Source organism: Lepisosteus platostomus, chromosome 5 (assembly GCF_059453375.1).
Source record: "Lepisosteus platostomus isolate fLepPlt1 chromosome 5, fLepPlt1.hap1, whole genome shotgun sequence".
Classification (NCBI taxonomy): domain Eukaryota; kingdom Metazoa; phylum Chordata; class Actinopteri; order Semionotiformes; family Lepisosteidae; genus Lepisosteus; species Lepisosteus platostomus.
This window is the reverse complement of record NC_142615.1, coordinates 63,067,984-63,084,438: the sequence shown is the minus strand read 5'-3', so window position 1 is coordinate 63,084,438 and position 16,455 is coordinate 63,067,984. Positions and strand designations below refer to the sequence as shown.

At 38.7% G+C, this 16,455-nt stretch overlaps 1 non-coding gene across 1 annotated transcript; it reads left to right on the top strand.

The window, feature by feature from the left end:
• Positions 1-4,862: 4,862 nt before the first annotated feature.
• trnad-guc (transfer RNA aspartic acid (anticodon GUC)) lies at positions 4,863-4,934 on the top strand. The gene has a single exon. It is a non-coding gene; the product is annotated as a tRNA-Asp (tRNA).
• Positions 4,935-16,455: the final 11,521 nt, after the last annotated feature.

Sequence of the window (16,455 nt, the reverse complement as noted above, 5' to 3'; positions counted from 1 at the left end):
ATACAGTATGTGTATGTATATTTAATGTCTTAACTGTGCCCGTTTAATTGAATTTAAAAAAATTATTTAAAACACGAACATTAAGCTGTTTACATCTTCCACCTGAGAACAGTCACCCGTTGCTACCCAATGCAGAACGGTGATTGGCTGACACCATCTGACACCCCTCTGATTGGAGAAAAAAGACGTGCTGGTTTGCTATACATACTGTACCAGGAAGAGGATTTCTTTCTATTCAAAACGTGTATTTTAAAAGTTTAAGAAGTAAAAACCTTACAGCGTACACAGATTTCTAAACTGATCAGGATCGTTATCTTTGTCTTATGCATAATAATGTTCACCGCTCTGTCCAGCAAATTAATAATAAACTTTATTTTATATAGCGTTTTAAACAAATAAGTAATTAGATTGCTCATAAACCTAATCACTTGCTTTTTCTTTTTATTTAGGCTCAGATTTCAACTATAGATCGTATTATTAATAACCATAATAACAACCAACCAACAAAAACAACCATATAAACATAATACCAACCAAAAACATAGATAACAACCACAATACAAAATCAAATAATCAAACCATTTTACTCTCGCAAAGTCCTCCAATTATCATAATCCCGCCCCTTATGCAAAACCAAACAATCCTCCCATCCCAGTTTATCCTGTTTATCATAAACAAAATCCACCTCAATTTTCAACATAAAGCATTACACAAAATCAATACCTCAACACTCCATACTCAACAACGATAATTCACAAACAGCCAGAACATGTAACTACACATTCCCGAACAGACCTAATATCCATAGCCCCGCCCCTTATGCAAAACCAACATCCCTCCCCTGTTCTCTCTCTCCCCTGGCAGTTGTAATTGTTTTTATTTTCAAATAAATTTTAGCAAAGTCATGTCTTTTAAAAATCTTAAGATTTTTATATTTATGTCTTTATTTAGTGGTTTCATTAGTGACAAAGGCTAAACTTTCTTGGAAAAATGTATTTTATGTAAACCATGTTTGCTATTAATTCATTCAGGGCTAAAATATGTTCATTGTCTTCTAATGAAAGAAGGGTTCCTTTCGCCGTAGTCGGGAGCCTAGCCTTTAACTAGTAAGTACTGTACTTACTGGGTTTTTGAGGGGGGGGAGGTGTCTTTGGCTGGAAATCTCGCCTCCTACTTTGAAAATACCCGTGAAACCGGTTCAATTCGTCACAGCCAGCACTCCTGCAGAGAGGGTGGGGTTGTACTTGCAGTGTATACAGTACACGCGTTATGCTCTTTGTTAATGTCTAAGCCGGAACATATCATTATATCTCATTTTGTATTTCTTAAAAAAAAATCGTTCATGTTGTGATATTTAGAAATATACATTTGTTTGGTGCGAGTGAAGTTTTATTTAATCTCTGAGCCATACTGATTCTTCTGGAAGCCAGTTTCCGCCAGGGAGTAAAAAAAAAACACACTATGGTATTCTCTCCAATGCAGTGCAGTTAAAAACATACCTCTGATGCTGCTCCTAAATGAATATCATTTATGACCATCAGAAGCTTTATGCTCCTTTTCTTTTTTCCAGTGGATTGAACAGGGAGAGGCATTTCATGATATACTTTTCACTGGTGAAACAACAGTGGCTCTGGAACAGTTTTCAACCATGTCGTTTTATAAAAAGGGGAGATATGTACACGTTACTGAAGCTAAAAGTTTAGCCTTTGTCACTAATGTAACCACTAAATAAAGACATATAGAAATCCCTACGTTACAGACTGTATATGGCTGGTATTGGTAGTTTAAAGAAAAAATACACACCAGTATTCCACTTTTTCCCTAAACATTTTAAGCATCAGAGTCTTACATGTGGTTATTTATTGCATAATTTAATTTTGAAAGCCACTGAGACATCAGGTACTACTGTTGTATTTATGAAAAAAGAAACAAAACAAAAAACATACTAACAACTGTGCCATCCTACTCCTTAGTTAATACATTTTATTATTCATAAACAGTTAACATTGTTAGCAAAATATTTTGAATTATATTTAACCCTATTTTTTCTTTAGTTTTGTATTTAACTTATTATATGATAGTCAGACTTAATGTATATTTGAACAATGAAAATATATTTTTACAAGATTTTACATTAAGCACTTAAAATTAATATGGTTAATAATAGTAAACTGTAACATGCTGTAACAAGATCGGTTAAACTGCGAAGAAAATGCTTTCAGAGAAAATGTTTCAGGTGTGAAGAACATAGATCTCCAATGTAATTTCAACCAAACCTGTTCCCACACACCCTGCCCCCACTACAATTAGAATACACACAAACATTTTAGCGTTTCATTCTGAGCAGAAGACCCTCACACCTGAAGAGTGCTGGCTGTGACAAATTTAACCAGTTTTACAGGTTTCAATCACAGACCATGTGACATGGGACTCAGTAAACTAACAGCGCCACTGAATTTGATAATACCTAACCAAAATCTGCAATATGGAAACAGAACCTGTGTGATTGTTGATAGATGATGTATTCGTAACATTTTTTCAAGACGAACTACAACATTTAAAAAATGACTTGTATGTACTTGATATCTCTAATCAATCCACGGGTCCCAGCACAAAACGAAAGTAAAACGCATACCGTTTCGCGCTTCTTATTAGTTGCTCAAAAGTAATTTGACCGTATGAAATGCATAATATAAACCTAGAAACATATACGTGAGCAGTACTTAAGCACTGTAGTATCGGTGTTAAGACATACCTCTCAAATACTGTAAATCAAGTTAAAAATATCTCAAGACCGATTCTGGTCGTAATGAAACCATGTTTCGTGTATGTTTTCTTTTTCATCTTGAAATAACTCATTTCTAAACCCGTTGTTTATTTATTTATCCCGTATTAATAAATAATAAATTTATTTTATTATAAATATAATAAATATAATAAATTTAATATAACGTTTATGTTTATTTATTTATCCCCCGCCAGGGGAGAGAGAGAACAGGGGAGGGATGTTGGTTTTGCATAAGGGGCGGGGCTATGGAAATTAGGTCTGTTCGGGAATGTGTAGTTACATGTTCTGGCTGTTTGTGAATTATCGTTGTTGAGTATGGAGTGTTGAGGTATTGATTTTGTGTAATGCTTTATGTTGAAAATTGAGGTGGATTTTGATTATGATAAACAGGATAAACTGGGATGGGAGGAAGGTTTGGTTTTGCATAAGGGGCGGGATTATGATAATTGGAGGACTTTGCGAGAGTAAAATGGTTTGATTATTTGATTTTGTATTGTGGTTGTTATCTATGTTTTTGGTTGGTATTATGTTTATATGGTTGTTTTAGTTGGTTGGTTGTTATTATGGTTATTAATAATACGATCTATAGTTGAAATCTGAGCCTAAATAAAAAGAAAAAGCAAGTGATTAGGTTTATGAGCAATCTAATTACTTATTTGTTTAAAACGCTATATAAAATAAAGTTTATTATTAATTTGCTGGACAGAGCGGTGAACATTATTATGCATAAGACAAAGATAACGATCCTGATCAGTTTAGAAATCTGTGTACGCTGTAAGGTTTTTACTTCTTAAACTTTTAAAATACACGTTTTGAATAGAAAGAAATCCTCTTCCTGGTACAGTATGTATAGCAAACCAGCACGTCTTTTTTCTCCAATCAGAGGGGTGTCAGATGGTGTCAGCCAATCACCGTTCTGCGATGGGTAGCAACGGGTGACTGTTCTCAGGCGGAAGATGTAAACAGCTTAATGTTCGTGTTAAATAATTTTTTTAAATTAAAATTCATTCTATACAGCAATCGCATATTTGGGTACCGTTTCATAAAACTTTCATGCTTAAAATGTTTAGGGAGAAATGGAAGACTGGTGTGTATTTTTTCTTTAAACTACCAAGACCAGCCATACACAGTACAGTTTACATACATACAGTAATGTTTATGTTCCTAAATTAATATCGTTTATGACCTTCAGATGCGTTAGCTCCTCTTCTTTTTATGCTCAGCTACTAAAATTTCCCTTTAGTGGTAAAATCCATATAAATATTCAAAACTAAGCGGATTAAAATGTGCACAGTAAAGATATTAAATGATTAAATCTTTGCACTACCAACCAATGCACCACGAGTGCCCCTGTCGGTCATTTTGGCCAGCCAATCACTTGCCCTGCGGTATCCTCCAGTGCCCCACGGTGGCTTGTGGGTAGGTTACTGTACCACGGGTTTTTACCGCGCATTTTGAATGGCTGCATCTGTAAATGATATCTCCCGCCAGCCATTCAAAGACACTTTTCCATGGGTGAATATGGTTTTCTGGGGAGTTGTGGTGTTGATCACTGTTGGACTTCCCCGGTCTCAAGTGTTGTTGTTGGACACGAGCAAAAGACTCGCATTTTCTGCAAATATGAAGAAAGGTAAGGTTTCGGCTTTAGCAGAGACAGTGTTTAAATTGATAACATTAAGGAGGGCATCCCTGGGTGGGTGTGAACCACCAACCTTACAGTGAACAGCAGAACGCACTTGCCGATTGCGCCACAGAAACTGACAAATGAGGATGTTGTCCATTCACACCTATCCGGGCAAAAAATAAACATCGCTTGCATTTTCATGCCACAACCCATTTGTATCTGCTAGGCTGCGCAGTCGTCTTGCACAAAGATAGCTTTGAAAAGCGTTAAAAGCAAGTCATTCCGAGTTGGTCGTTTGTGTTTTCGAAATGCTGTATTGCTGCCAAATGCTGAAATGATCTCTCGGCACCTCGGTTGTCATCTCTGCTCTGTAAAGGAATCACAGCATGCGTCGGCTTCTAGCACGGTGGGTCGGGAGACGATGCTGGTGGTCGAACAAAAGTGATGTCTTCCTCGTTAGTATAGTGGTGAGTATCCCCGCCTGTCACGCGGGAGACCGGGGTTCGATTCCCTGACGGGGAGTCGCTGTTCTTCTACCTCCTTAGAGAAAGGACTGGCTTTCACTTCTCTGTGTTTCCTTTCACAGCGCCATACACCTTTTCATTGCTCTCGCTTTCAGAGCATCTGCACGGCACAAGACTCGACATAAGGATGCGCATTGAAGTGAAAGCAGGAAGCGCTGCGACATGCACTGTGCATATCCCGCCACACTAAGAAGTGAGTGGGTCTGTTCGATCACAGCACTAGGCGAATCCCCAAACAGTGTGCGTGGCGACAAAAGAAGCCGATCTGTTTCGAACCGGGGACCTTTCGTGTGTGTGGCGAACGTGATAACCAGTATACTACGGAAACTGTGCGAAACCGTAGTAACCAGTGCTGAGCTTCGCCAGTGATATTCGATGTGAATTGAATGCTATTCGCCTAGTGCTGTGATAATTGAATGCTATTCAATTCACCAATCCTATTCAGGGGCGGAAAAGGTCAGAGCTGTGTGTGTCTCTGTAACTCGCCGTGATCGTATAGTGGTCAGTACTTTGCGTTGTGGCCGCAACAACCCCGGTTTGAATGCGGGTCACGGCAGAATAGGGGCGTCTGCTTTTACTACTTGCACGAATGAAGGCAAAAAAAAAAACAAATCGATGTGAACAAACGGCGCTTAACAGAGGAGTACTGCCTGACTGAATCATTGATGAACTACAGAGGCCACTCCGTCCTCTTCTCTGTTTTCTTCCATGACTAACTAAGGACTGGGCTGCGTCTTCGAGAGCCGGGAAGTCGGACTGGCCTGGCTAATTCCCGAGAGCCCAGCCCCTGCGCACAGGCACAGAACAAAGAGAAACGAGCGCATCGCCAAATTGACGTCCCGCTAAACTATTACAGGAGTAAGACAAGTAAACCACCAAACTGTGTTGAAGCAAGAGAGCATAAAGTGTGAACGCGGTGACTAGGTTTTTATACTGGCAGGACCTGCTACCACACACCTGGTCACATTACCGCTCAATCAACACAATCAATTACACACAGAGACCCGGATTGTTCTCAGCGTCTAATTAGAACCTGCTTCCAATCTGAGGCGGGACTGAACACTTTCCCATGTGTATCCGACCTCAGCGGAGGAGTTTCACGCAATTTAGACAGAATTAAATCACCCACACGTGTAAAATTTGCTCAGATTAATTTATTGTTCAATTAGTTTCTAATTTCCGAGGAAAGTGTGTTAAACTCGCTGTCAGACAGAGTACGGAACATGCGACACGTCCGTCCACACTTTCCTTTATCGAGGGGGCTGTTCTATCAACACGTACCGCAATGAAAATAATTTTACTATTTTTCATGTGTAATTGCATGTCATATTAAAATGTGTAATACAAGCATTTCTTTGCTTCCCAGTAAAGAAATACTGATCAGCTTTTGACATGATCTGATAATAATTGTCTGATTTTTCGGAGATTGGTTTTGCTTCGCAGCACTGAGAACCTATGGAAGCCCGTTTCCGCCAGGGAGTAAAAAAAAAAACGCGCTATGGTATCACAGAATTGCGACTTATCAACTCAGAATTCCGACTTATCAACTCAGAATTGCGACTTAGTATCTCAGAATTGCGACTTAGTAAGTCAGAATTCCGACTTTATATCTCACATTTGCGACTTCGAAATAGCCATATTTCATTGTCTGTCCTTTTGTTATTGTAACGGATTCGGGTTCTAGGGCTTGTGCCCTAGTTCACTGCATTGACTAGAACCCAGGCCTTGCCAGCTGTCAGAATTCTGAGATACCATAGCGCGGAAACAGGCTTTCATACATTTCAATTAGTCTGATCAGTGTAGGATAAGTAAATGTAGAATTATTACTTTGTCTCCTGTTTGTATATAAATGAATGTCTCTGACAACTTAATGTTAGTTTTTAATTTAGTTTTAGTTTTACGATGTAGGTCAGGCGTTGACATATGCACGAGCATACGAAATGTCTCACTCCTGATTCAGCTCATGCTCCATAGGAGAGAAGTGATTCCTCCTGCTTCTCATACAATCATTTTTATTCTTAATCATAATTTTCTTTAGTTATGATCAATATTGAACTTTTTCTAAATAAAACGACAATAATCAAACATGCAGGCAGACTTTTAAAAAGTATAAGGAGTTGACAGGGTGCACCTTAGGAATAGTTGTTAAAAATGTGAGAAAATGTGAGAAAAGGAAAGTTACGTAAGCTCTCACACACAGCATTAGAGATTGGCATCTGATTGTAAAAAAAAAAACTACCCGTCTCCCCAGCATTTAACGGTGCTGTTGTTTTTGTTTTATATATTTATATGTTGTTAGCATTTTAATGAATTGTTAAAAGATTGATATACAACTCGCTAAATACGAAACGTAAAAAACCCAACTGTAAGCAATTGACCTTTCATATTCCTGAATTTTAAATCCCTTTGTTTATCTGTGTCCAAGTGCCTGGTGCAGCTATTTTGAAAGCAGAGTCTATGATTTATTGCGGAAGTGCATTGTTGCCACCAAGGAAAAAAATCCAGAATTCTCCTAATTAAGAAATACAAAATTATCTCCTAATTGCAAGATAGCAACGATATCATGTGTGTGTATGAACAACCTGTTACATTTGCAATGGCAGTACCTACGGACTATCGAAAGGTTTGCTGGCACTGTGGGTTTAGTGTTCCTGATAATGTGCATGCTGAGAAATGCATACAGACTGACTTTCTTCTCGGAATGAAAAGGTTACCGTTTGTTCCTCATGTAAACACAGTTTTAACCATTATCACATATATATGAATTAAGAACGAATGTGACCTGGAATCCATTCTACCGCTTCAAACTGAAAGTCAGATATTTAGTGTCAAAAACTACATAACTCAAGATTTTTTTTTCCTTGATGGCAGCATTGGCTTCTGTAATTTAGATTCAACCACTGAAGAGGTTGGTTTTGTGTTTTAAGCTATTAAACATAACTGGTAAGTTTAAGTCAGTTCTTGTTACTCTTTCCGCTCGAAAGAGCTGTATTAATACCAGCGCACCTGTCTCGACAGGAAAGTTATTGCTGTTCCCAAACCAATGTACTGCAGCTTGTGGCCATGTGTTCCTGCTGTCAGCCTGTGATACCATGTACGTCCACCGCTAGAAATATTACTGCTCCAGTACAGGAGTAGAAGAGGAAACAAATGCAAACACCGTTTAGAAAAAACACACGTCTCAGGCCTTAACCATGACAAGGATGGGATTTGAACCTAGACGAGCAGAGCACAATGGATTAGCAATCCAAAAAGTGACTCCTGTTTAATTTTCTTTTCACTTGCTCGATTTGTAGTACGCTCCTCAATCCTTACAACCGATAAACAAAATGGCTTAATGTGCCACAGCATTCTGCTGCAGGTAGGGTTTGCACCGTGTATTAGGTGAACCCGAATGAAATATTTCAAATATGTGAAGAATTTCATGAAACCTGAGAAAAGAAGATCACAGCCAATGTCAACAGTTCAGAGCCTGTTGTAATACAGGCTAGAATACAGTTACAGTAGTCTAAGCTTTATCAGCCTATTTAAAATAATTTTTTTGAATCCCTGGCGGAACACACTCCATAGGAATCAGCGCTTTTCTACAGTATATCGCCTTTAAACACATATATTTAAACACGCGTTTACCAAGGGAAACGTTTTATTTTTTCAAAGAAATGTTTGTTAAAAAATAAAGTCATAGTTCCATGGGATTCAATCATAGACCATGTGACATGGGAGTCAGGAAACTAACACACAGCGCCACCGGATTTAATAACGCAATAAAAACGCTATAAAATAATGTGATTAGGCACAGAAAAGGTTTACTGCACAGTACAATAAGAAATGCTGACCATGACTTTAGAAGCACAAATTACCTTACACTCAATTTAAACACAAGCTGTCTTTCTGTATGAACCTCTAAGCTGGTTCATACAGAAAATGTAGAAATGCATTAGCCTGATTATGATTAAAAAAAACACATAATTAAACACGTATTTGCGATTTAAATCAGAACACGATTTAAATCAATATAAATGTTTATATTGTAACGCATACTGTCCAGCCTCCATTTCTCTATAAAAATTTACTCTGTTGCACACACACACACAATAGAAGCAGGAACCGCTGTCAGAAGGGAAGATATGTTCAAAATATCGCAAATATCGATCATGTTGCGATATTTTGAAATATAAAAGACAATTGATTGTCCATAATATCGCTATTCTATTTTTTCGAAGAAATGTTTGTTAAAAGAAAAGTCCAGCACCAGCTGAATTCAAACACACAACCTGTGTGTTGTTAGTGACGCACCTAGACCAGTAGGCTACAGGGGAACTCACATGCATGGGGAAGCGAAACAGCCCTACACAGCCCTGTCACAGTACACGAATATAAACCGTTATTATCATATACGAATATCATACCGTTATTAAATTCTTTAGATACGCGATTCCATATTATATTCCCTTTTAATCAAATTCTAAAAGTATGCTTGTTGACTCTGGTATCACATTAGTTAAAGACTTCGAAGCTTAAAATGTTTAGGGAGAAATGGAATACTGGTGTGTATTTTTTTTTAAAGTACCAAGACCAGCTATATACTATATTATTTATGTTCCAAAATTAATATCGTTTATGGCCTTCACACGCGTTACAGTATGCTCCTATTCTTTTTATGCTCAGCTACTAAGATTTCCCTTCAGTGTTAAAATTCAATATCTACAACGGGCACAGTAAAGATGTTTACAGTAAAGACGAGTGCCCCTGTCGGTCAACCAATCACATACCGCGTCATCTTGCGTCATGATACGCGATAACGCAGCCAATTACCTGCGGTACGTGTCTGTACCGCGCACTTTGAATGGCTGCATCTGTAGAGTGTATTGTGACACTCTAACCATGCTGTTGCTATTATAGACTATAGGAATAGACTACTTTGAGCCTTCCAAATTCCATTATGTGAATTTAAGCTTTTTTTTTTATTAATAACAGCATGAGTAATACTATGCGTGCTCAGAAACGTTACTTATTAGCTTATGAAGCAACAGTGTTTCGACAATTTGCGGTCTTCAAAAAGTAAACGCTGAAGTTTTTATACTTCCTTGTGAGCAGATCACCTTTGATTTAGAAAAGGAAAACTTACTCCCCTGTTGCTTTTATTGCAATATCTGTATTGAGATCCAAGCGCTAAGAAAGCTAGATAACGCAAAAGTCATAAACCCGATTTTAATTTAGATACACATTTTCTAATGCAGCCTTCATTACAAGACAGTCTATTTCTCGATAGCGTGTAATGTGAAAAAGAGAAAAACGAAAATATATGGATGACAATATTTAAAAGATGAAGATTTTACTTTTGAGAAAACCGCTGGTTTTAGAACTTTGCTGTGCTTCCTGCATCATTGTCAGTGTTATAAACCGGGTGTGGAGGTAGCGATCACTTTGTAGAGCAGTTCATAGGCCGGAGCTGTTCAGACTACTCTTCTTATTTCTCAAATGCTTCCATCATTTTTTTCACGCTAGGACGCGAGTGTGTACATGTGCTTGGTTTTCGTTTCACTGATTCTCATTGAAGATTTGGGAATTAACGACGAAAGAATACTTTGCCTCGGAAAGCAGAAGGTTTGGTTCACAACGATCTTGAAGACACGCCCATGTAGAGCACAGTGTGATATTTGTACTATAAAAGACCAAGTGCTCAAAGTGACGTCTGCGTTTACCGTTGAAACTTTCTTCAAAGTAAATCAAGACGTATGTCTCTCTCGCTGTGTGTGCTCTTATCTGTCCATCTCTCTCTCCTCTTCTCTCACTCTGGCAGTCTGTGCAGAGTATCTGAAGGGGATGTAACACCACTTGGCAAAGAAGAAAAATTCTCAGAGGCAGAATAAAAAATCATTATTCTCTTCTCAGTCAGATTCACAGCTCAGACTCACACTCACACTCAGACAGAAGCTCAATGCTGTACTGCTCTCTATCCTCACAATCCAGAACCAGAAGATATTCAGACAATCAGTACTGCTACATGAACAATATCAGACAGAACAGCCTGGACTCAAGTTACATTTCCCCCTTTTCTCCTTTCTCCCAGCCCTCTTAAAGACATAAAAGAGCTCCTGGTTCTCCTCTCTGTGAACTGGGCTCAGGGGTCACTGATCTGGCAGCTGTGGGCTCTGCTCCAGGGAAGAAGCAAGAAACTTCAATAAACCCTTTCCAGGACTTCCAGCCCTTCAGTATTGCTTTCTTTAATGTATATCACCCTCCAAACATGTTTTTTAATTGTTTTATAACACAAGTGAGTGTGGAATTATTTTTTGTATTTATGTAATAAACACCAGTATTGACACTCTGATCAGTATATTGATTATTAGTAGCCAAAGGCTGATGGTCGTGACTAAAATAGTGACCAGTTGACCAGTCTGTAGCTCTGAGCAGTGGGACTCAGATCACACAGAAGAAGATCTGTCTGTGTGTGATTCCACACCAGCCCTGGGATTCAGCTGCTCTCACAAGTGTCTCACAGACAGTCTTATAAATGTACAATAAGATGATTGTTACAGTTATAAAGTTAAGTGGAATCATCAGACTACCTATAGAAGTGAGAGCTTGGTGGAAATAAAACCAGTATACACCTCCAGGATCAGGAGTCTGATCCTCCTGGCTCTTTTACTCTGAAGATTCGTGTAAAACCCTTAAAAGCGCTTATTTCAGGGACTTGTGCTCATTCTCTACTGCTCCACACGGGTACGCTTTGTAACACATTAATCTGTGAAGTAAACTATTTTTTTTCTGTTTAATGATTTTCATTCCTCGGTTTGTCGCTCTCCTTCTCCAACTGTTATAAATCGCCTCTCTTCACAGCCCGGTTTAGTTTTTTGGAGATGTTATATTTGTATGAAAACCAGGAGTCTCCTCCAGCAGAGATGCGCTATTTTTTAAAACTTTTTTTATTAAATGTATAGAATTTACAAATTTAACTACAACCAGAAGATTAAGAAACATGTATAAGAGATAAAAACATATAACAGAAAACAGAAAAAAAACATATAACCAGCAGAGGTAATGAAGTAAATTATGTGATCAAATTGTATTTTTACATATATCATGTTTTCCTTGATTTATTATTTCTCAGTTATTTATAGAATTTAAATAGTGTTTCAACATGCATGCGTTTCCTGTATAAAATAAAAATCAGCACTCACTTTTTTACAAAACACAAAAAAACCGCTTTTCTTTTTGCAACATTTCGAGTACCTCTGGCATTCATGAAAAAGACACACAAAAGCAGCAGAGACGCGCTCTGCTCTGTCAGAATAAGCGCTGTGACGTCACAGACACCAGCCAGAGCGCCGGGATCAGAGAGAGAGACCGGGGGAGGCGCACGGAGCGCACGGAGAAGAGTTATTGATCACTTATCTATCGACAACCAATTATTTCAACTGAAGAACCGTAAAAAAATCGATTAACTTCACGATTGGTGAGTACTGATTCTTTTCTTGACCCTGTTTAAGTATCTAGAAAACAGTTAATAAAGACTGTATCGACCAATTACCATAGTGCGTTTAGGGTTAATAATATTCAATCCGAAATTACACAATGATTATTCATATTATTATTTAGGTAACTGTATCCTAGAGCTAGAAAATGATATTTCAAGTTCATAAATGTATGTAAGTAACAGTTTAAATGCATTTTTCCAGTGTTTATAAATCATAAGAATGGTAACCACGGTGACAGGCGCCTCGTCACTGCACGCGTCTAAGTGTCTCGCATTTGTCACAGAGAGCGGTGTGAGGTCACGAGCAGCAACTAATACTAATATCAGTGTCTTCATGTTAATATTAGTGAGATTACAACTGGAAATTTTAATGCTAGTGTTCATGTGAGTATTAATGACAGTGGCACTACTGATTGTTTTAGTTTTAATGTCCATATTCATGTTAATATTAATTATAATTATAGTGTTACTGTTGTAGTATTAGTAGTATTTATATTTGTGTTATAGTGTATCTGTAGGTAAGTGAGTTTGTGGTATCTGTGCATGTGTGGGTGCGTTTCTGGAAGTGTGTGGTGTCTGTGTGTGTGGTCTGTGTGTCTGTGAGTGTGTAGGTATGTGTCTGTGAGCTTGTTGTGTCTGTTAGTGTGTGAGTGTGTGGGGTCTCTGAGTGTTTGGTGTCTATAAGTGTGTGTCTATGAGTATGCATAGTGTCTATTTGTTTCTGTGAATGCTTGCCTGAGAATGTGTGTGTATGGTTTGTGTCCGTGAGTGTGTGGTGTCTGTCAGTGTGTAGTTTTATATTTGTAAGTGTATGTGTGGGCATGTCTGTCAGTGTGTGTAGTGTCTATGTGAGTATTAAAGCTGATAGCATTACTGATAGTTTTAGTTTTAATACTAGTATTTATGTAATATTAGTGATACTTATAGTGTTAGTGTCAGAGTATTAACACTCATCATCATCATGTTAGTTTTCATGAGAATATTACTGTTATTATAAGTATTATTAGTCTAGTAGTAGTTTTTGTCAGTGTTAGTAACAATGATAGTGTAAGTTTTGGTGATTGTGTTACTGTTGTAATATTAGCAGTATCTGCATTAGTGTTAGTTATAGTGTGTCTGTACCTAAGAGTGTATGTAGGTGTCTATGTGCGTATATAGTGTCTATTTGTGTATCTGTGAGTCTGTGAGTGTATATATGTGAGTGTGTGAGTGTCTGATTGTGTGTATAAATGCGTGATGTGTCTGTGAGTGTAAATGTGTGTGAGAGTTGTACTGGCGAGGCTTATTAATGAGGCAGAATTAAGTGTTTCTGAGCTTCCTAAATGAGGCCCCATTTCTCTGTTCATCTCTGTGGTGCAGCCACAGAGAAACTATTCATGCAGGCTGATTTAAGGTTTCTTAGGACAGCTCCCAAAGAGGGATGCACTTAGCTAAGCCTGGCTATCATGATCAATGGTCATCCATTGGTGCCTATCTGTCTAGGGAGTGCCAGTTGGACATCTGGACTGCATTCCTAAGTGTCAGGAGTAAGTGACTCATATCTCACCTTGATCAACCAATCAGGGACTGGTAGGGCCGAGTAACCCATGTGGGACTCTGATGCCCATGGAACTTTCAGCCAATCAATGAGCTGAAGTTCCTCCAGGTAAAAACAGGCAACACAGAAAGCCTGTGAGATTCAGATTCAGTAAGATTCAGTAAGATTCTGGAGAGGATTCTGTGGACTGTTCTAAAGGGAATTCAAAAGAGAATTCCAGGGCAGGACGGCCCAGGAGCAGAAGGCTCCCAAGGGCAGGACATTCTCGCAGCGCACCTCCTGACCATCCTGAGACTCAGCCCGGACAACCACGGAACGGCCGGTGTGTCCGAGTGCCAGAACTTTTCTTTGTTCTAAGAGTCTAGAGTGGAGGTTGCCAGAGAGTAACCAGCAGCAGGCCTCGTGAACAGGTCGGAACTGTGGACAGCTGAATCACTATTCAGAACTAGCTCTTCATCAGGAACAAACCGGTCCTCTTCCTGACTTGCTGGGACCCACAGTCATCTTTTCTCCTGTGCACAAACTTTGCTAGTTAAAGCCAACAGTGAGCATCAGCAGCGCACCGTCGCAAGCCGCACAGCACAGCCTGGCACGCAGCCAGAGAGCGCGGATTGGACAGCAACAGCCTGCAACTATTTCTTTGTGCCCGCAGGAGATCTGAATCCCCAAAGATTGGATGAGTATTCAACTTCACTGCATTACAGCTCGAGAATTCAATTGTTATCCCAACCAGTTGATATCAATTTAATTCCTAAGAGTTATGTACTTGTTTTGAGTATCTAATGTAGAAGTTATAACCAAGTTCATTTATGAAACGATCTTAATGAATGATATACTGAACGTATGTCCTCTTGATATGTGTAACTCTTTGTAACTGATTGAATATATACCTTTTGTATTCTGATAACCCTCTCGATAAGATCTGTTAGGTTTACATGCATATTCTATGTATTAATAAATGTATCCTCGTGTATTAGTACCTGTGTGTGTGCGTTGTTTGAGTTATGTCGCATGGTTGGATTCTAAAGCCATCAAAAGAATCAACTTTGTGATTTACTGCTACAATTAATAATTGTCTCAGTAAATGCCCAAACCCTACAGAACTGGTGCCTTCAGAGAGCCACTATGATTACATATTTGGCGTCCCTGAGCCGGTTTTCCTACAGAGTGTAGGTGTACCGTATATCTGTCAGTGTGTGTGAATGTGTGTGTAGGTGGGCTTGGGTTCCACTGATGTGTCTGACAGAAGTGACCAATCAACAGGTGTTGAGTTCCAGAGCCGCTTGCACATAAAAACACTTTCTAGAGTCCAGGCCAACTTCCAGAGAGCTGTGAGTTCTCTGTTTTTATCAGTATTAGTAATAATGACAGAAGTCATTCCCACGCAAATGATTATTAACCAAGACAGACATCAGAAAATATCGCCTTTGCAATGATGTCACTCCTCTTCTTCATGAATTTTCTTTAATGACAGGACATTTCTCTATCTGAGTGCCTGCTGCAAATAGTGTGACTAGCCATTTCTCTCCAATATTTTCTAGTTCAGTTATTTATCGCATATGAAATATTATTCTCATTAAGAATATTTTACCTGCAAAGTCACAGTGAAACTACTACGGCGAATGAACGTTTTATGGGTGGAAAACGTTCAAAAGACTTAATGTTCCAGGGAAGGTTTGAACACACAACCTCATTATAACTCCACTGTGCACAGCTACATGCATACCACACACTGACCAACTGTGCCACTGGATCTCTGTAAGGCAGGCTCCTACACCAATTGTAAAACTGGCACAAACGTAGGGCAAAACACTGGGTTTTGGCTGTGGATACATCTCCACATGGGTGAAAGGGACAGTAAAATAGTAAGGTAAATAAAAGATACTGAAATATACAGTATGTGCTCACTGTAATGTAGGAAGAGGTGGTCAACAAGCAAAACAGCTTTGTGGATAATGTGAAGTGACATTGTTTTGTGTCAATTAGCCCACGAATTGTGCTTCATGTGCCTTAAGCTGTGCAATTTGTATGGATGTTGAATGAGATTGGTTTCTTCACAAGCCCAGTCAATTGCCAGAGGAGAGCTTGCCGACACACACCTTCATGAAGACTCTCTTTAAGATGATTACACCTTTCATTGTCAAGTCGCCTCCTTTGCATACAATAGTAGCACCAACACTAAGAGAAAGGATGAGAAATGGCATTTATCAAATGATTGCAGTGTTTGTTTGACTGAGGATCCTTGTGTGCTGAACTGGCCTCTGGAGAAGTGTAGTGCAGTAAAGGAGAAGATTTGTGTCACTCAAGGCTGTAACGGAACAGAACAATACAATTACAATACTTTTATGAGAGTAAATAATACTGGTGCATCACAGTTCTTATAATGGTGAAAACAGGAGCAACTTCTCTACAGTTTTGACTGAAGTATTTAAACGGCAAGAAATAATATCACTATGCAATTAATTAATGCAATTGAGCTCCTCTAAATGTTCTAGTCTGATG